Consider the following 19,004-nt stretch of genomic DNA (forward strand, 5'->3'; position numbering starts at 1 on the left):
AAAGGAGAAAGGAGACCAGTGCCTTGTTTAAACATTCTTTGGAGTGTGAAAATTTTACAGATTATAAGTTTGGTATTGTGGAAATAGTCAAAAAGGACACCAGGGGGGTGACATTAAAAATGTTTTGTTGCAGAAAGAAATGAGATGGCAACTTTTGTTAAGATCTAATACCCCTCCAGGACTTAATGAATACATAAGCATTAAACCCACATTAATAGACAAGGCCTCAAGGATTTAGAAGTATAATCAACAAATTAGTAACAACAATAAATTTGTTGATTTAAATTACAACATTTTTCAACCAAGGGATATACTAATGTACATAATTACACCTTATATTATATTATATTGCTTGTATATGATCTCAAGCATTAGTGTTTTTAGTTACATAATTTTTTTTTTATGTTCATTGGTTACATAAATTAATTTCATACCCTGTACAAAAATTACGCAAAATATACTGTTAATTAAGCCACAGTAGTTTCACATCAAAGGTTCACAATTTTATAAGTTTACATTTTGTATAATTTAGTTCTCTGGTGAGTGGTCTTGTTATAAATAATGAAAATAAGAACATTCATTTGATGATTTTAACAACATAGTTGACAAAAAATGTTTAATAACAATTTTTAACAACTTTTTTTAGAAAATGAGATGATGAAGGATTTGTATTTAATTATTTTTAAACATGTAAGAAAATTTAATAAGACAAGAAGTTGTTATGCCATAACAATAGGTATTTATTAAGAAGGGGGATATTTTTAATAGGAAATTTTTAATGAAAAGTTTCATAGTTTATTACTATATGTTACAAGTATGAAATTAGAGTAAATTTAATATATGAAACAAGTTCCTAATTATGAAATTTGTAAAAAATTGTTAGTAACATTTAATGTGCATATATTTAATTTATATATTATGAGAACATACATATTATATTTTTGTGTATATTGACCCTAACATATTTTACCAAGAAAATAGAAAATTATGTAACTAATTCAATTTAATTTAATTCAATTCAAGCATTAACAAGTTTTGAAAGAAAAAAAGAATAGGAAATGAACTTCTGAACGGAATTTTGTAAAGTATTCAGAAAAATACGTATTTGATGGTTCATGTTTACAGATACTTCCTGCCTTTTGGTGTCATGACCATATAAGGAAGTAAAGCAGTCATGGAATATAAGCATTACAATTGTTTTAATTAACAGATTTGATTGATTATTAACAACAATTATGTAGTAAATTGTTTTAACTTAACCATATAAAAAGGAGAGGAACTGTGAACTAATTATTCTGATGAAGTCTGCCTGCAGCAGACGATAGCGCTGAATTCTTGAATTTTATTCTTGGTTTATTAAAGAAGACTGTGGTCAGCACCTGCGGAGTTTATTTTTATGATCTGTTGGATTGCTATAGAATTTTTGAGTATTGGTTTACAAATGTAGTCAGCCAGAGACCACTGTCATTGGCCTTGACTTTTGAGAAGTAAATGCCAAAAAGGAGTTGTCCAAGGACTGATCCCTGAGGGACTCCACTTGTGACTGGCCACTTTGTAGAGGTGGACTCCCAATTTTAACTTCCTGGGTCATGTCTGTGAGCCAGTTGGCTATCCACCAGGTAACATACAGGTTTGTACCTAACTTCTTGAGTTTGTCAATAATGCCACTGGGGTATTGTGTCAAATGCCTTGGCCAAGTCAAGGTAGGCAATGTGAATGATTTTCTCTCATCCATTGCTTTGGTGACTGTAGAACAGAGTGTGTGTGCTATGTCTTTAAGAAGTATATCAAGGACTGAACGTGCATATATAAATAGCAAGCACATGCTATTCTCAGTGCCATTTAGAAAGCACAGCCAGAGCGTGAGCATGTAAGAATGAATGTAACTAGTTTGTATATGTTACCTAAGTTGAAGTTAATAAACTTTAATTGTGATGTGTTTGCATATAATAAAGCTACTTGAACAGAACCTACAAAGATTCATTTATTACATCTTGACTATATGAGCGAGAGTGACCTTCTCAAAGAAATCTAGCAAGATGAGTATGCGTGATCTGACCTTGACTATACCAAACTGGGTTGAGTCCAGTGTTTGGAGGTTTACTATATCTCTGTTGATCATCTCCATGATAATTCTTTCCATAGCTTTACATATAAGATTAGTGAGACTTATGGGTCTGTAGTTTCCAGGGTCTGCAGATGGCCCACCTTTGTGCAGAGAGATGACTGTTGCCTTTCTCCATTCATGAGGCATGAAGCCTCTTTGGAGGCTACAGTTAAACAGTAATTCCAGAGGCCCTGATTGGTCATGCTTCATGCTATTTAAAAGAGATCCGGGGATATTGTCTGGGCTCATTGATGCAGTGGTCTTGGTCTTAGAGAGAGCATTATGGACCTGTTCCCTAGTGATAGTCAGGGCAGTTATATTAGATGATATTTCCTGAGGGAAGGTTGAGGGGGAGCGAGGGGTAAAGTTGGAGCTGAATGTATCAGCCAGGAGGTTTGCTATATCATCTGGTTTAGTATAGGTGGCTCCATTTACAATAAGCTCTGCACACAATTGTGTATTGTCTTTGAGGTTGCGGACATAGTTAAAGAATACTTTGTGGTTTTCCTTGGCCTGGGAGGCCAAACATACCTCAAAATCGGCTTTGATAGACTTTATTTGTCATCTGAGATGTTTGTTTAGTTTGATGAGAGTGCTTTTATCCTGCTTGATTGTCCCATTTTGCTTAAAGCAACAAAGTTCATACAGTGGATGGTGTGCTAGGAATGCAAAAGTCTTAACCATTATACTGACAATCTCTTACTTTGCTACTGCTCTTGAATTGCTCCTTATGTATTTTGAAATGCAATACTGGGTAAAAGATATTAATTAATTAAGTGTCCTCTTTAGTCATAGTGACTTGGATGCTTGTGTAATCAGACTATTCTTTTGAAAGGCATAATCTCAATAGAATGTGTAGGTGGATATTGACGTGCATATCTGTGTGCGCGTGTGTGTGTGTGTTTGTGTCTGTGTATGTGTGTGTTCCTGTGTGTGTGTGTGTGTATCTGTGTGTGTGTATGTGTGTGTGTGTTTGTGTGTGTGTGCGCGTGTTCATATGCATGTGTGTGTGTGTGTAGGTGTGTGGGGCCACAAGAAGAAATACTGAAATAGAGTGTGACACTAGGAGCTACTTTGGATGCAGAGATACTGTCTAGAGCACAAAAAAAATCATAGATGAGAAAAAATTCCTTTCGGTTCACACATGACTTGTGACATTCAGCACAGTATTTTGGCTATGAAAACATAAGGGCTTCTTTTTAACAGTGCTTTAATAATAAAATACTGCTTATTTATAATATAATTATTATTCAGGGCAGTTTAACACTTAGATTGGTATTGCCAATATTTTTTTAATGGAGGACTACTGCAGATATATTTTATTTATTTTGGTTAATAATTTCTATTATTGTTCCATTCTTTTTAATACATGATTAACTCACAGACAAATTATTTAAATTTTAATTTTTTTAGAAGGCATTCAGCCTAACACAAGAAATAAGAGGATTATCCATAATGTTGCTACAACATTATGCCATCAAATTGTTCATATTTATGTCTTAAAGAGGTAATAGTGATTATACATAGCTGACCATGAACCTTTATTTTCAGTGGATTCTGTCTAAGGATGTTTGAGGGCAAAGACATTAGATGACGCTGATGACATAAGCAGAGAGGAGAGAGAAGGACATTTACTGAAGAAAAAAATCTAATGTAACTAGTTAAACTGAAGGTGGTTAACGTGACACATCCTGAAAGAAAAAAACGATACAACTGAAAATTATCAGTCATAAGCATCACAGCATCACAACTCAGTAAGCTAAATTCACAGCTGCAATAGGCATGGAGTGCAAAGGGAAGATAAAAAGAGATTAATGTAAAAATGTACCCCACAATCAGCAGACAAACTGCTCTCGCTTCAATTACATAGAACATTAATACAATGACAATAAAACAAGCAAAAGTAGTATGCTGTAAATGTATTCAACCACAACACTGAAGAACATGTGGATTCATAGTGGGGAAGATCACAGTGAACAGATATAACTTTTTTTAATGAATATAGCCATGTTTTCAGGAAAACAGTGATAATGTCGATTTGGCTTACAGTGAGGCCTCTCATCATTCTTTGATTAGTTTGATTAGTCAGACAGGCAAACTCATCTGACAAATGTTTTCAGATATGAACTGAGACAAAGGAATTATTTTATATGTTGTAATAGAGGTAGTTGCATCATGGTAACATTGTAGGTGTTATATACTTATATAACCAATGTCATATAATCAGCATAGCAGTATTTACATCAGAAGCATATCAAGTCACAGGTGATAATAATAATTATATAATGACTGGCCATTAACATTTAAAAACATGCATGCTGATTGGTCAGGTCAACCAGCATGCCCATTGTAAAATCCAGCATATACCAATGAAAAAGACCAGTCGCCCGGGCTTTCTTCTGTTGATTTATGCTGTGGTTCAGGTCAAGAAGTACGAAATGTGAAATCTGGAAAGTTTAGAGGTATGCGAGAGACAGGGCAGAAATACAAAGAAAATCAGGTACGTTATGCAAAACTAAAGAAACGTATCTGATTATCCTTGTATTTCTGCCCCATCTCTTTCATACCTGCGAACTATCCGGATTTCAAAATCTGAAACTTCCTTATTACGTCTATATAGGTTTGCAGCAGTTTCAAACCATTTATTTACATTTGTTGGATACTTCTCTTCCTGTTGCTGTACAAATGCATGGCAATCTGATTTTTAAGTCTTTAATGGACCTCTTATAGGTATAGAATTATAAATTACTGAATACTGGTAAATTTAAATTGAAGTGACACATCTGGTATACTATAAAACCAAGATGTCCACAGTTTTTTTTTTTTTTAATAAAGAAAGAAGCAACAAAGATCTCCCTTTCTCAGGACATCAGAAAAGCAGCAGGATATCTGAAAAAAGCAGAGGAATACCATGGAGCCATTATACAAAGACATTATTTAAGAAAAGTAAGTAATTATTTTCTTAAATAATGTCATTGTATACTAGCAATAACTAACTCTTGTGTGTGATATATTTAAGATTTACCCATGGTTGCCTTTGTTTAATTATTCAGGCTTCACACTCATGATTAAACCACACCAACCATGGGTAAATATTCAATATATCACACCCAGTCACTGGTTATTGCTATACTATAGTATTAATACTATTACTAATACTAGTAAATTAGTAAAATATTAAAACAACCAAGTTCTATATAAAGTTAATAACAATAATCTATAATAGTAAAGATTTCATATAATAAATATAGAGATTTACTAGCAAATACAGCTGATGTTACTGTATGTACACTAAGTCAGAAAGCATGTGAATTCAGAAAGAATGGAACAGGACACAGGAGAGATAGAAAGAATGAGTTACAGTGAGCAGGGAGAAAAGTACTTAGTTAAAAAGAGTTTAGCAGTGCAGCACCCAATTTATAAAAGTTAAGTGACATATTAACAACAAAGATGGGGCCTGTTTGACCTGGCGAACCTCACAGTTATGATTTTTGGAGTTTTGTACTTCTGTTTGGGCCTTCCTGGATGAATAGCTCTGAAGTTGTTGATAAGCCAAAGAATAACCCAAAGAGAAAGACCATCAATACAGTCTAGAAACAATCTAAGAGGAACAAAGAAAATGACAAATCCACACTGATATTTACCATCGTTAAATCACTTACTGTGAAGCAGAATTTAATAATTCTGTACATAGCCTTGCTTTGAAAGCTACAGGCAAGACACTATATACTGTTACTTAATAAATGAGTATATAATGCTGCATAATGGGGCTGGTGAGATATTTTTTTTCATTACAAGAGGAACTTTCTTAGATAAAAGTTACTTGTACTCTTCCAGTAAACCAGGCCTTAGGTTACTATTTACTTGTGTGTTCTTGGTGGCTAGCTCACTTAGAAAACATTAACAGGCTCAATCCAAAATCACTATGATGAGCCCACAGGTGGGCTGTTCCATTGTAAGTTGAACTGTGGGAATTAGGTGCAGTGCCAGCTGGATGATTAGCATGAGCATGATGGATTGTGGAAACCTACATCTTAACAGAGATCATTGGCTTTAATTACATACATCTCAGTGCCAGAGAAGAAATCTATACTAGTGTAAGAGAGTGGAAATGTACCAGCTAAAAGGTAAACAATCTGTACAGGATGGACACTGTGACAAGACTTCATGACCACTTGCAGTATTTCACATATTCTGGAGTTGTTACTCATGCAATATCCTGAGGGGTGTAGGGATACTCACAACACCAAGGCTGAGAGAAGCAACACTGGACTTTTCTTCTAGTGGACAAGACAGTTGCCTCAATGAGGTTGCTAGCTGCATAAAGGTAAACTGTTACAGTTGTCTGTAGTCATACGTTGAACAACTGGATGTCCAGTCTTCTTAGAGAAAGTGCATGAGGTAGTTGATGGTGACTGCATACTGACTTTGTAATCTTATTGGGAGACGTTTACTGGGAAGCAGGTTACGCAAGGTGTAGTCTAACCAGTGGCCTATGGAGTCACAGCATTTACCTCTTTGCTTTTGGAGTCTGCACCTCTCAAATATACCCCAGTGTTCTGTTTGCCACTGCTATTGCAATCTCAGTGTACTTCTGGTGGTACCATCCAGGTCGGCCTACTATCCCAACATCCTGTTCCTGCTCTGTTGTCATCAGTTCCACTCTCCTACCTGATACATTAAGCAAGAGGTTTTGAGTGCCAGGTGAAGTACTTTGCATTTTTTATACTGACTACTAACTGCAGTGCTTCTACCCACTTAGGCATCCTTGCCAAATCCATCCCTATACTCTTTCCCTCATCATCCACTGCTGCACCTATTTTTCTTAATTTCAGGAACTCCTTAACATTTGTGTATCCTATATCAGGAAGAAATGTTTGAAGTCTCTAGTGAAGTTTACCTTGAAGGCAAAAAAATAAATAAAATAAGACTCCTCTCCTTCGACTTGAAGAACATTTGCTCTACGCAGCTGCTACAGTTTGTGCCACACAAGCAGCAATGGAAAGCTTCAGTTATGACTATAAATTCAATGCCTATATTTATTTTTAAATGTAGGTATACACTGAAGAGTGATTAGGACATGATGATAACATCCCCAAACACTTTGTGCCTGGGGTGGCTACTCCTTCACACCACCCTATCTACCATCTGCCCTAGCAATGCATCTGACTGAAGCCAGTCATGGAATCAAAACCCTTCACAGTGGAAAGACTGAAGGTATGGATTGAATCTGACTAAAGATGTTGAAGACAATAAGTATGGCTTGGATAGTACCACCTCTACAGCATTCTGTAAAATTATCTCATAGGTGTCATTTGCTGTTACAGTTGCTATCTTTAAAAAAGGAACCTTTTTTTTGTTCAAAAAAGGGGAATCATCCTCCTATGTTTGTCTGGATACACCTATGGAAGGGCTCCAGAAATGAAACTTGGAGGTTAATAGAAGAAGATTCTAGAAGAATAGACCAGCTCTTTAATCTCGAGTGTGAGACATCAATGGATTTTGCTTTTGAAGTCTATACCGCCTGTTTTATGCACATGCAAAAGGTATATTACTGCATGCATCAGGATATGTCATAGGCGATCCTGCTGAAATATGGAGCAATGGAGTTACTGCTTTGCACTGTTTAGTCCCTGTATGAGTGCAGGACACACCTCACAAACACCTAGTGCAAGAAGTCTATTCAAAGCCAAAAATAATGAGGGGACAAAGGCCCAAAATCTGAGATAAATTTTAAATATTGATACAATAAGCTTAGGAATTTGGTAGAATAAACTTTTTGCTTTAGCATAAATTTTGTGATAGATATGAAGTCTGGAACTCAAATATCTGTCATTGTATTCATTGACTTCAGTTCTCAATGATTTGGCAGAAAAACACAGAGACCAAAATATGAGGCACAAATCTAGACAGTTAAGATATATGGTACGGGAGGATCTGATGTAAAAAAGCTATACTGGCTTTCTTTCTGCACATGCAGAATTCGACCACCTGGTTCACGGTTCCAGAGAGCACCCCTGCAAGATGAGGCTACAACTCTTACCACACTTTTTGGCCACCAAACCAGGACCGAAACACTAAAGGTGGAGGAGTGTCAATATTCACCAAGGATATTCACACCACCAGGCTAGTTGCCCAACATAATGCGTCTGAAATTCTCCAGGTGCAACTATCACTAGGTAAGACTGCAATCCAAATTGTAGCTTGCTACAGATCCCCCAACATACACTAAGATTCTCACTACACCTTTCTAAACATACTGGAAAATATTAAGATAGAACCAAACACCCTAATACTGGGTGATTTTTAACTACATTGCCATTAACTGAGAAAACTACTCATGTACCAACACCTTTGCCCAACGGTTCTTGGAATTCATAAATTCCAACGCACTGGATCAACTAATTCATAGTCCCACCCTGGGCTCCAATATCCTAGACCTGGTCATTACCAACATGGGAAATCGATGCTCCACACCTATGGTCACCCCCTCATTAGTCAGGTCTGACCATAAGCTAATCACCCTTAACATGAACATCCCACCCCCCCCCAGTAAGGAAACCTCAATAAAAAACTTCTCCAAAGCCAACGTCATGCTACTCAAGTCAGAAGTGACAAACGTCATGACACCCATGGAGACGGGAACTGAAAGTTCAACTGCTGAATCCTACACTAAGGCACTGTAACAAGCACATCCATTCATCCCAAATAGAACCAGGATGCTCTCAACCAAAAAAAGGAGGCCAATCTGGTGGTCCCCTGCCATAAACAAACTTTACAACAAAAGGAAGAAACTGTTGCAGAAAAGAGGAAAATCCCAGGATGCAAAAAACTCCCATACCAGCCTCAGTAAGAAACTGAGATCCCTCATAAAATCCTCCAAAGCTAGTTATGAAAATAAAATTGCCAAAGATTCCAAAGACAACCACAAGGCATTCTATAACTATGTCAAGAATCTAAATGGCAATGCTCAGATCTGCTCTAAGCTAAAACAGAATGGCATTAAATGTACTGAACCCAAGGATATTGCCATTATCCTGGCAGATTGATTCGGTGCCAACTTCACCCCCCTCTCACCCCCTAAATGGCCCATCTCAATACCGGAAGATTATCAAATCCCGCTAATAACGGCCACACAGGTAAAAAACGCACTCTCCAAAGCTAAGAATACAGCATCCATGGGACCAGATGACATCCTGGGCTGTGTACTACATGAACTACAGTATGAACTGGCACCTCACCTAAGTGTCATGTTTAATCATAGCCTCACTTCAGGTTTCATGCCCACTGAGTGGAGCAGAGCTACAGTTGTCCCACTCCACAAGGGGGGATCCACCTTGGATCCCAGAAACTACCATCCCATCAGTCTGACGAGCCTTATCTGCAAGGCCATGGAGCGTATTGTCATGGAACTTATAAACAAAGACATTGGCAACCTTCAAACACTGGATCCCACATGGTTTGGGTCCGTGAAGGGCCAATCTTGTCTCCTGAACCTGATTGACTTCTTCAAATCAGTCTCCAGAGCCATGGACAAGGGTAAGGTGGTCCACACAGCCTATCTAGACCTTGCCAAGGCCTTTGACACCATCCCCCACTCTGGAATCATAGATAAACTTACTAAGCTGGGCATTAACCCCTATCTCACACAATGGGTTGCTAACTGGCTTATTGATAGAACCCATACTGTAAAAGTAGCCAACTCCAAATCCAGCTCCAGACATGTGACAAGTGGAGTACATCAGGGTTCAGTCCTGAGACCGCTCTTGTTTGGCATCTACTTCTCTGAAGTACAGGCCAACACTAAGGGACTCTGGCTAACAAACTTTGCAGATGACTGCAAACTGGGAGCCATTATTGAATCCCCAAATGATGTGGATACTCTACAAAAGGGCCTTACAGAAACAGATGTTTGGTGTCAGAGCCATAGACTCAAGCTCAATGCCAAGAAATGTATTGTTATCTCCTTTGGGAAAAAACATGTACCTGTGAATTACCATATAGGTGGCAGTACACTAAACACCGAAAGTGCGATAAGAGACTTAGGGACACAAGTGGACAGTGCTCTCACCTTCGATAACCACATCGCCACAACAGTCTGGAAATCCTTCTATGTGGCACACCTCATCACTAAGGGCTTTTCATCCAGAAAAAGGAGGTCATTGTCCCACTGTACTCATCCTTATTAGACCCATTATAGAATACAATGCCCCGTTTAGTATGTACCTCTCAAGACATCTGCAACAACTTAAAAGGCCGCAGAAATACCTCACTAAAAGAATCACAGGCCTAAAGCAGATGCCCTACACTGACCACCTTAAAAAATTCCAGCTATACTCAGTCACATATCGTCTACTCAGAAGCGATCTCTGCTTAACATACAAGGCCATGTCAAACCCAGAGTTGTTGGACATGTTACACTTAAAGAAATCCCTCAGAGCAACACGCTCCAGGGATTTAAACCTTGTCATCACAATAAACAAAACATGCTGGAGGGATAGGTTCCTGACCCAGAGACTCCCCAGACTCTGGAATCAATTGCCCATACATGTCAAGCAGAGTGCCTCTTTGGCCCTCTTCAAAAGGAACCTTGACAATTGGATGGGAGAAAGGAAATTCACCCCTGGGATCACATCAGTTGCCCTGCTAGACAGGGGTCCAGGGAAGTAAATAGTATGGGAAAAAATAGCCAGGGAATTATTATGGCTAGGCTTGTATAGGCCCTAGGGCTGATAGCCTAGTACCAACCTATGAACTATGAATAAATAACATTTTGCAGAGAAATAACTACCAGACTTATATAAATTAACCCAAAAGTGTACAACAACCAGTTGTTGTAGCATTCCTGACAAAATCAGGGGTATCATGGACTTTTTTAGGTCTTGTAGCCCTGGTGTATGTTACTGCATTTGTAACTTCCCAAGTCCTAGTGAGTTATAAATATTTCAGGATCTGTAGGAATGTTAAACAAAGAATCCATCAGCCATATGCATCTAGTCTCAAATGGACTACTGTTACTGTAGTCGTCAACTTACATATCAAACTGATTTTCACTTTGCCATACACCTCAGCTCACCTATAATATATGGTAACTGCGTTAGTGAAATCCTGACAATAAAAAAATACATTGGTTGCATTTTTACACCCGGAGAGTCTGTGTGTGCTCTGCCCGCGTCAATCTACAGTGTTGTTTCTAAAAAGCAGCTTTGATAATTTTGTACCTCCACAGCTGTAGCGTACTTTGGAGGCAGACTGCAATTACAGAAGCTCAACATAAATGAAGTAATGCATAGCCAGCATTTGGTAGTGTGACTAAACTAATTAAATAAATAAAAATGGACTGAAGTGAGCATGTAAGGCAAAGTGCTACTTTATTTGTTCAATTTAATTTTTCTCTTACATATTTAATATTTTTTGTGTCAGAGAGATTGCCATCCGACTTGTAAGTACATGTGAGCATAATTAGGGATACTCCATTAGTGTTTAAAATCATTAATTGCAGCCAAGATGAATGGGAGAACACCAGACAGAGATAAACAGATAGCATGCACTTCTTCATCTGGTATTCATAAACATACTTTAAACTCTTCAACATCTGCAAAACTCACCATCAATAAATAACTACTGTCAACTTCTATTCCAGTCCCCTGCTCCCACAAAAAAAAATAAATAAATAAAAAATCATGCTGAATCAATATATCACAACTAAGGGAAAATAGTCAAGCTAAATATTCATTATTCTTTGGCCTGGCATCAACCATCCTGGGTTCTATGTCATGATATATCCTGCCAACATTTTGCATTATTAGCACTACATTAAGCAATGATCACAAGGCAGAGGGGTGGCACTCAAACAGTTGCTCAGTGTAGTAGAAAAGTATGTAATGAAATTACAGGATGGGTGATGAAGAGACATCATAATGCTGAGGAACACTTTATTAAGATAAAAGACTTGCGTGAAATACTGCCAAAGACCATAAAATAACATCCTTGAAATTAGACCAAGCAGCAGCCCAAATGATTTAAAATATTTCTGAAATAAAGTTGACACATACAGGAAGAAAATCAGAAAGAACCAATATATCACTAGAAATCTGTACAAATATCCATACTGGTCTAATAAACATTAAATTCCTTCTTGTGAAATATATTGAAGCCCAACCATGGTGGCTGAAGCCTTAATCACTAATAGCAATAAACATGGTGGCTGCATCATCTCCTAAGCTCCACCCCCTGACAAAGAGCACTGCAAATGCCCTGTCTGCTATACATAATTAACAAGAGCCTTGATATACAAATTGTTAAGACAAAAAAATGTCAGACAAAGTACTTAAAATCATAGCTGATATCCTTAATGCTGAAATTACGCAGAGGGTAATGGGTCTGTTACAAAAGGCATTGCTTCCTTGCAGGGGAAAGATACCATTGTAGCCGCTAAATCCAAAATATAAACTCCGACTCACCCAGAAAATTGCAGTCAGATATATACCCTGCTTCTACTGGAAACAGCCCTACAAATACAAGTATAGTTTGATAAATATGGAATACATGTTAGCAAGCAACACAGAAATACCTCTCAACTGTACAGATTTTCACAGAATGTCCAGATTTTTGCCTCATAATTTTGTTCTATTTCCCATAAAATGCTGGTTTTCTGACAAATTATTGGCAAATCATTGAGAATTGAAGTAAAAAAATAATAACAGACATTTGAGTTTCAGACTTCATACCCTTCAGAAAAGGTATGTTAATGCAAAATCTGTTGTCCAATCAACTTTAGGTTTGTAAGAGAAATCTTTTAAAAAAATCCCTGTTTTTGGGTCTTTGTCTCCCCATTATGCATGGCTTTGTCTAGATTTCTTCCTCTATGAGGTTGCGAGGTATAAACATGGTTACACACCAGTCAAGACCACAACTACAGCACTCTGGCTAATCCCAGTTATGCTGCATAGCAAATGCTATATTTTTTGAAGAAACTCACATGGGGACCAAGTTTACAATTTGAAGCTGCTTTTTAACAGGCACAGACCAAGACAAGAGTGAGCACTGCACACACTTTCAGTCATGTTATATACTTACATACTGACTTTCTTTTATCTTATGTTTTCATACAGATAAAGTCTTCACTTGAATGACTAAAGTGCTAAATCAACTTACTTCTAAGTTCAATAAACTAGTGGAAAGAAACAGCATCTTGGTCTTCTGTGGGGCTGCCAGCCTGGCCATTACATTTCTGGTTTAAAGTACAGCTTTCCTGCCTGGGTTACTACAGTTTGTGTTAGTTATTTATTTTCATATGTACTGTGTAGTACACTGCATCAGGCCTTTGTTAAATTTGACCTGTTTAATATCTTTAGTAAAATGATATTTCAGTGTACATACAATAATGTCAATTAAATGACATAACATATTCAACAAGGGTGCATTGATAGTTCCTTTCCTACATAGGTTCAGAATTTCCTCAATTAACTCACCAGATCATGATCTAGTTTTTGACTCATTAGTACATCAGACTCATTAGTATGCCCAACAGATTTGTGTATAGAGTAATAAAAATTGTCCATACTCTGGTATTTGGATTCTGTTCGTTAGGAATACTGGCCTCCAAAACCATTGCAGGACTAGCTCTCAAAGGGACAGAATGTCACCCATAATCATCAAAGAATCAGTTCCTTTAACTTAGTACATCACTGAGACAGATTATTTTCCCTTGATTATTCCTGAAATTCCTTTACACTCCCTTGTAATAATATCTCAAAAGTTATACTTAATTTTTTTAATGTTCTTTTCTCTACACATTGTCATGCTGGAACTTTTGCAAATGTTTCTCTCACAGGTATTTTCATACTGAATTTCATCAGGTCCTATCTAGTTTTGACATGTCTGTTCAGGAGCATTCAGAGTTTTTTTCTGTATTGGAAGAGCACAATTTTGCAAATTTGCAATCATCTACAAATTTAGTCAGCCAGAGACCACTGTCATTGGCCTTGACTTTTGAGAAGTAAATGCCAAAAAGGAGTGGTCCAAGGACTGATCCCTGAGGGACAATACTTGTGACTGGCCTCTTTGTAGAGGTGGACTCCCAATTTTAACTTCCTGGGTCCTGTCTGTGAGCCGGTTGGCTATCCACTGGGTAACATACAGATTTGTACCTAACTTCTTGAGTTTGTCAACAATGCCAATGGGTATTGTGTCAAATGCCTTGGCCAAGTCAAGGTAGGCAGTGTGAATGATTTTCTCTCATCCATTGCTTTGGTGACTGTAGAACAGAGTGTGTGTGCTATGTCTTTAAGAAGTATATCAAGGACTGAGCGTGCATATATAAATAGCAAGCACATGCTATTCTCAGTGCCATTTAGAAAGCACAGCCAGAGACTGAGCATGTAAGAATGAATGTAGCTAGTTTGTATATGTTACCTAAGTTGAAGTTAATAAACTTTAATCGTGATGTGTTTGCATGTAATAAAGCTACTTGAACAGAACCTACAAAGATTAATTTATTACATCCTGACTATACGAGCGAGAGTGACCTTCTCAAAGAAATCCACCAAGATGAGTATGCGTGATCTGACCTTGACGATACCAAACTGGGTTGAGTCCAGTGTTTGGAGGTATGCTATATCTCTGTTGATCATCTCCATGATAATTATTTCCATAGTTTTACATATAAGATTAGTGAGACTTATGAGTCTGTAGTTTCCAGGGTCTGCAGATGGCCCACCTTTGTGCAGAAGGATGACTGTTGCCTTTCTCCATTCATGAGGCATGAAGCCTCTTTGGAGGCTACAGTTAAACAGTAATTCCAGAGGCCCTGATAGGTCATGTTTCATGCTATTTAGAAGAGATCCGGGATATTGTATGGGCTCATTGATGCAGTGGTCTTGGTCTTAGAGAGAGCATTATGGACCTGTTTCCTAGTGATAGTCAGGGCAGTTATATTAGATGGTATTTCCTGAGGGAAGGTTGAGGGGGAGCGAGGGGTAAAGTTGAAGCTGAGTGTATCAGCCAGGAGGTTTGCTATATCATCTGGTTTAGTATAGGTGGCTCCATTTACAATAATCTCTGCACACAAGTGTGTATTGCCTTTGAGGTTGCGGACATAGTTAAAGAATACTTTGTGGTTTTCCTTGGCCTGTGAGGCCATACTTACCTGAAAATTGGCTTTGATAGACTTTATTTGTCATCTGAGATGTTTGTTTAGTTTGATGAGAGTGCTTTTTTCCTGCTTGATTGTCCCATTTTGCTTATAGCAACAAAGTTCTTCTGACATAAATTCTCAATGACAATACGTTCAGGTAACCGTAAGTAATAAACAGTTTTCCAGAACTGCAAATGGTAGTTTGAGATGCAATTTCTCTTACACAAAGTATTTCTAGCAGGACTGAATATGCATCTCCTGCAGTCAGATACATTATTCATAAAGGTACTACAAAATCAATGCATAATCATTTCTCACTTTTCATCTGGAAGTATGCATGCATATAATGATGCTTGTCTGGGCATCTATTGTTTCATCTTTCTTCTGTTTCATCTGACTTCTCCCATGTTTTTACACATACTTCTCATGCCTTTCTCTAGCTCTGGCCAACATAAATTTCCTAATTATTGCTTTCATGTCAATGACACCAGTGTGACCTGCATGGACATTTTGTCCGACATAGCTCTTTTCATTTCCAGAGAATTAATATTTTCATTTATCATATAATGATTATGCTAATCCACCACAGGATTTTCCACCAATCATCTGAATCTCCTTTTGTGGAATATTTAATATCTCATATAATTTCTTTGATCAACCTTCTATCACAAGTCTAAAGACTTGAAATGATTCCTGGTCATGCCTAGTTACAAGTGTTACCACGTTAGTTTTAGATGAAATGTCAACAACAATGCTTCTCAAATTATTTGCATATTATATGATTCTTTCTGTGGCTTCCTCTGCAATTTCAGTTAATGGAATTCTAGAAAATCAGCCAGTGTTAATTACTCTTGTATATTTTACAGTCCATTTGCTAATCATATAATGTTATAACCAATCTCTGGATTTCTGCTGCTGCCCTTGTAGGTAAACAATTACAGTCATCAAACAATTTCCAATACTGTTTTAACAATATATGGTGTAGGTCTGATATCTGATGCTAGCCTGTTACATACAAACTGACCTCTATGTATATTAATCATGGCAACATTTTTAAAGTCATTAACAAGTAAAACAAGTTGATGAGCAACTGCTAGACTATTTAGGAGAACACAGTTCCACCAGTTACTGTGACATCTGCTGTTCTACTATTTGCTCTATTTCAATGCTTGCAATGTACTTATCCTCATTGTATTACATCAACGATACATGCATCATTACTTTTTTACAACAGGAAAAACTGGAGTTGCTAAGTTGCTCTGCTTTACAGGACTGATGACCCAGTCTCCTTCAAGCCTCTCAAGATTATTATTCACTTTTCATTTCATTGCAAATGGAAATGCTCAACTTTTGTAAAACTTTTGTGCCATATCCCGAGTCACCAAAATAATAACTTTTGGATACATAGTGTCCTAGTTCTTCTCAGAATGCTACCTCATGGAGGTCAAACACTTCTTGCACCATTTAAACTCCTGAAACATATTTTAGCTGAACAACTCAATTTATTTCCAGTCTGACACTGATTTCTTTTGCCAGTTCCTCCAACATAAAAGTGTTCCTTTATCTTTTATCACAACTAAAGCAAATATTCTTCTTGAGTTTTGCACTGTAGCCATTATTTAACCTAGCAAAAAAAGTTGAGTGTTAGAAACAAGAAGCATACCATATTAGGCAAAAAAGCACAGTGACTGGAGAAGAGTGGGAAGAGGGCCACTCAGAAATACATATAGCATAACTGTGTTAGAGGGAAAATAGTACAGTACTGTAAGCATCACATGCAAATGACCACAACATTACATGCAAAGGAGTGTCAACATGGTAATAAGAGGTAACATATATGTACAAGATGACATCAAATATGGTAGTATGATTCAAAATATATGTGTGCAATGAGCCATAGTGATCCGTTTATTTGTACACTACTTCTTCTCGTGGGAAAAATGTCACACTCATGATAAGATGCTACGATCCGTGCCTATGTTACCTTGTTAGCATTTGTTATTAGTTACTTTGTGTGTCAGTATCTTAGGTGTTGCATGCTGCTGCTGCCGTCTGCATCACACAGGACTCCTTCATCAGTGGACATATTATCACCTTCTCATCAAGGTCATAGACAACCACTATGATTGGGTGGAGACATCATGTGAGAGCTAGGAGATGTGTACCATCTGCAAAAGGGATCAAGAGGGATGTGTGGGAATGTATATCCTAGTAGATGTGAAGTTTGTGTAGCACTAACTATCCTTGCTATTTGGACCATGCACTATCTGGCTAGTGACTTGCTAGGAGTTTAACAGGTGTCAATCTCATGAATTCTACATGGGTTTCTAGATGTTCTGTTGTTCAATATGTAGGAACATATATGATTCCCATGATCAGTAGAATAGAGAATCACCACTCTTCAGGCATTCCATGAAATAGCCCATTTCCCTGAGGTTTTGGGAGTGATTTGCTGCACCCACACTGTTATTAAAGTCCAATAACTATACATACCATCTGGTATATTAATTGAAAGCGCTTCCACTCCATCAGCTGCCAGGTGTTATGCAGTTCAGCTCACATGGTGTTATATATATCATGTGTCTGTACACCATCCATGCAGTTGAAATTATTCCTACATCTGGCACACATGATTTATATCAGTGTTTCTTGTGGGGAACTTTCTACAGGATCATCTGATTGTTAGGTGCACATATCATTAACTCAAGAGACCATCAAGATCCAGTCCCATGAGCTTAGGTATCAGAACATTCATAAATACATTTTGCAGGTGATGCTCCATATGCCTTGGAGCAATAGCTAAAGCCTACCACCTGCTGCCTTCAGCCATTGGAAGAGATGAGATAAAACACCACACAGATGCAGATATAGAAGACTGCTGAGTGTGTATTAAGAGTTATAAAGTTCTGCTTCTGCTGCCTGGACACATTTGGCAGTGCACTGTAGTATGTTCCAGAACTTTGTAGCAAGATATTTGTGTCATTCACCATGCTACACAACATGTTGCTACAGAAACTGTTGCAGGAAGGAAGACCTTAGCACTGGCTGACATACATGTGCCAGTAGAGGGATAGGAGGAAGTTAAGGAGTCAATAGAGGACATAGCTGCAGCAGACCCTTTATAAAGGCAAACGAGACTGAAATGCATTGAACCACTGGCAAAAAGATGACATCTGGCCCACAATTATGGACCATGACAAGTCAGCACAGAACAAAACAGAAGCATGCAATGGCAAATCCAAGCAGCCTGTATTACACGTCATTGACTGGCCACACTACGCATTAGGCACTACCAAGCCCATGTTAGTTATAGGGCAGGGCAGGGCACAGCTACCATCATTTTTACTAGTGTGGGACATAGTGGTAATGGACAGTTATTCTAGTGGTGGTGCTTATGATAGGCACACTCATTGCTGGGGTGTTATGAGGTGTCAGGGATCATGTTCTCTGATGATGTGGAACGTCCAAGGATGGAATGCTTGCTGTATGTACTATGTGGCCTTGCAGGGTTAGATTTGGAGGCTTGTGGTCAAGGGTGTGGTAGAGCATATTGGTTATGTGTGAAGGAATGTCGGCCTCTGCTGTGTGGTTCTAGCAGATGGATGGTTTTCTTTGTCATATGCCAGGCATAGGTACTTCTCAGGCATGAGACATATACAGTGGAATGGGCTAGCATTGAACCTTAGGTCCCTGAGTGGGAGGCCTCATGGTATGTACCTGTAAAGAGGCAGACAAATTTCAGCCATGCCCATGTAAACA

The sequence above is a fragment of the Protopterus annectens genome, chromosome 4.part1, assembly GCF_019279795.1.
Source record: "Protopterus annectens isolate FY-2018-M chromosome 4.part1, PAN1.0, whole genome shotgun sequence".
Taxonomy (NCBI): domain Eukaryota; kingdom Metazoa; phylum Chordata; order Ceratodontiformes; family Protopteridae; genus Protopterus; species Protopterus annectens.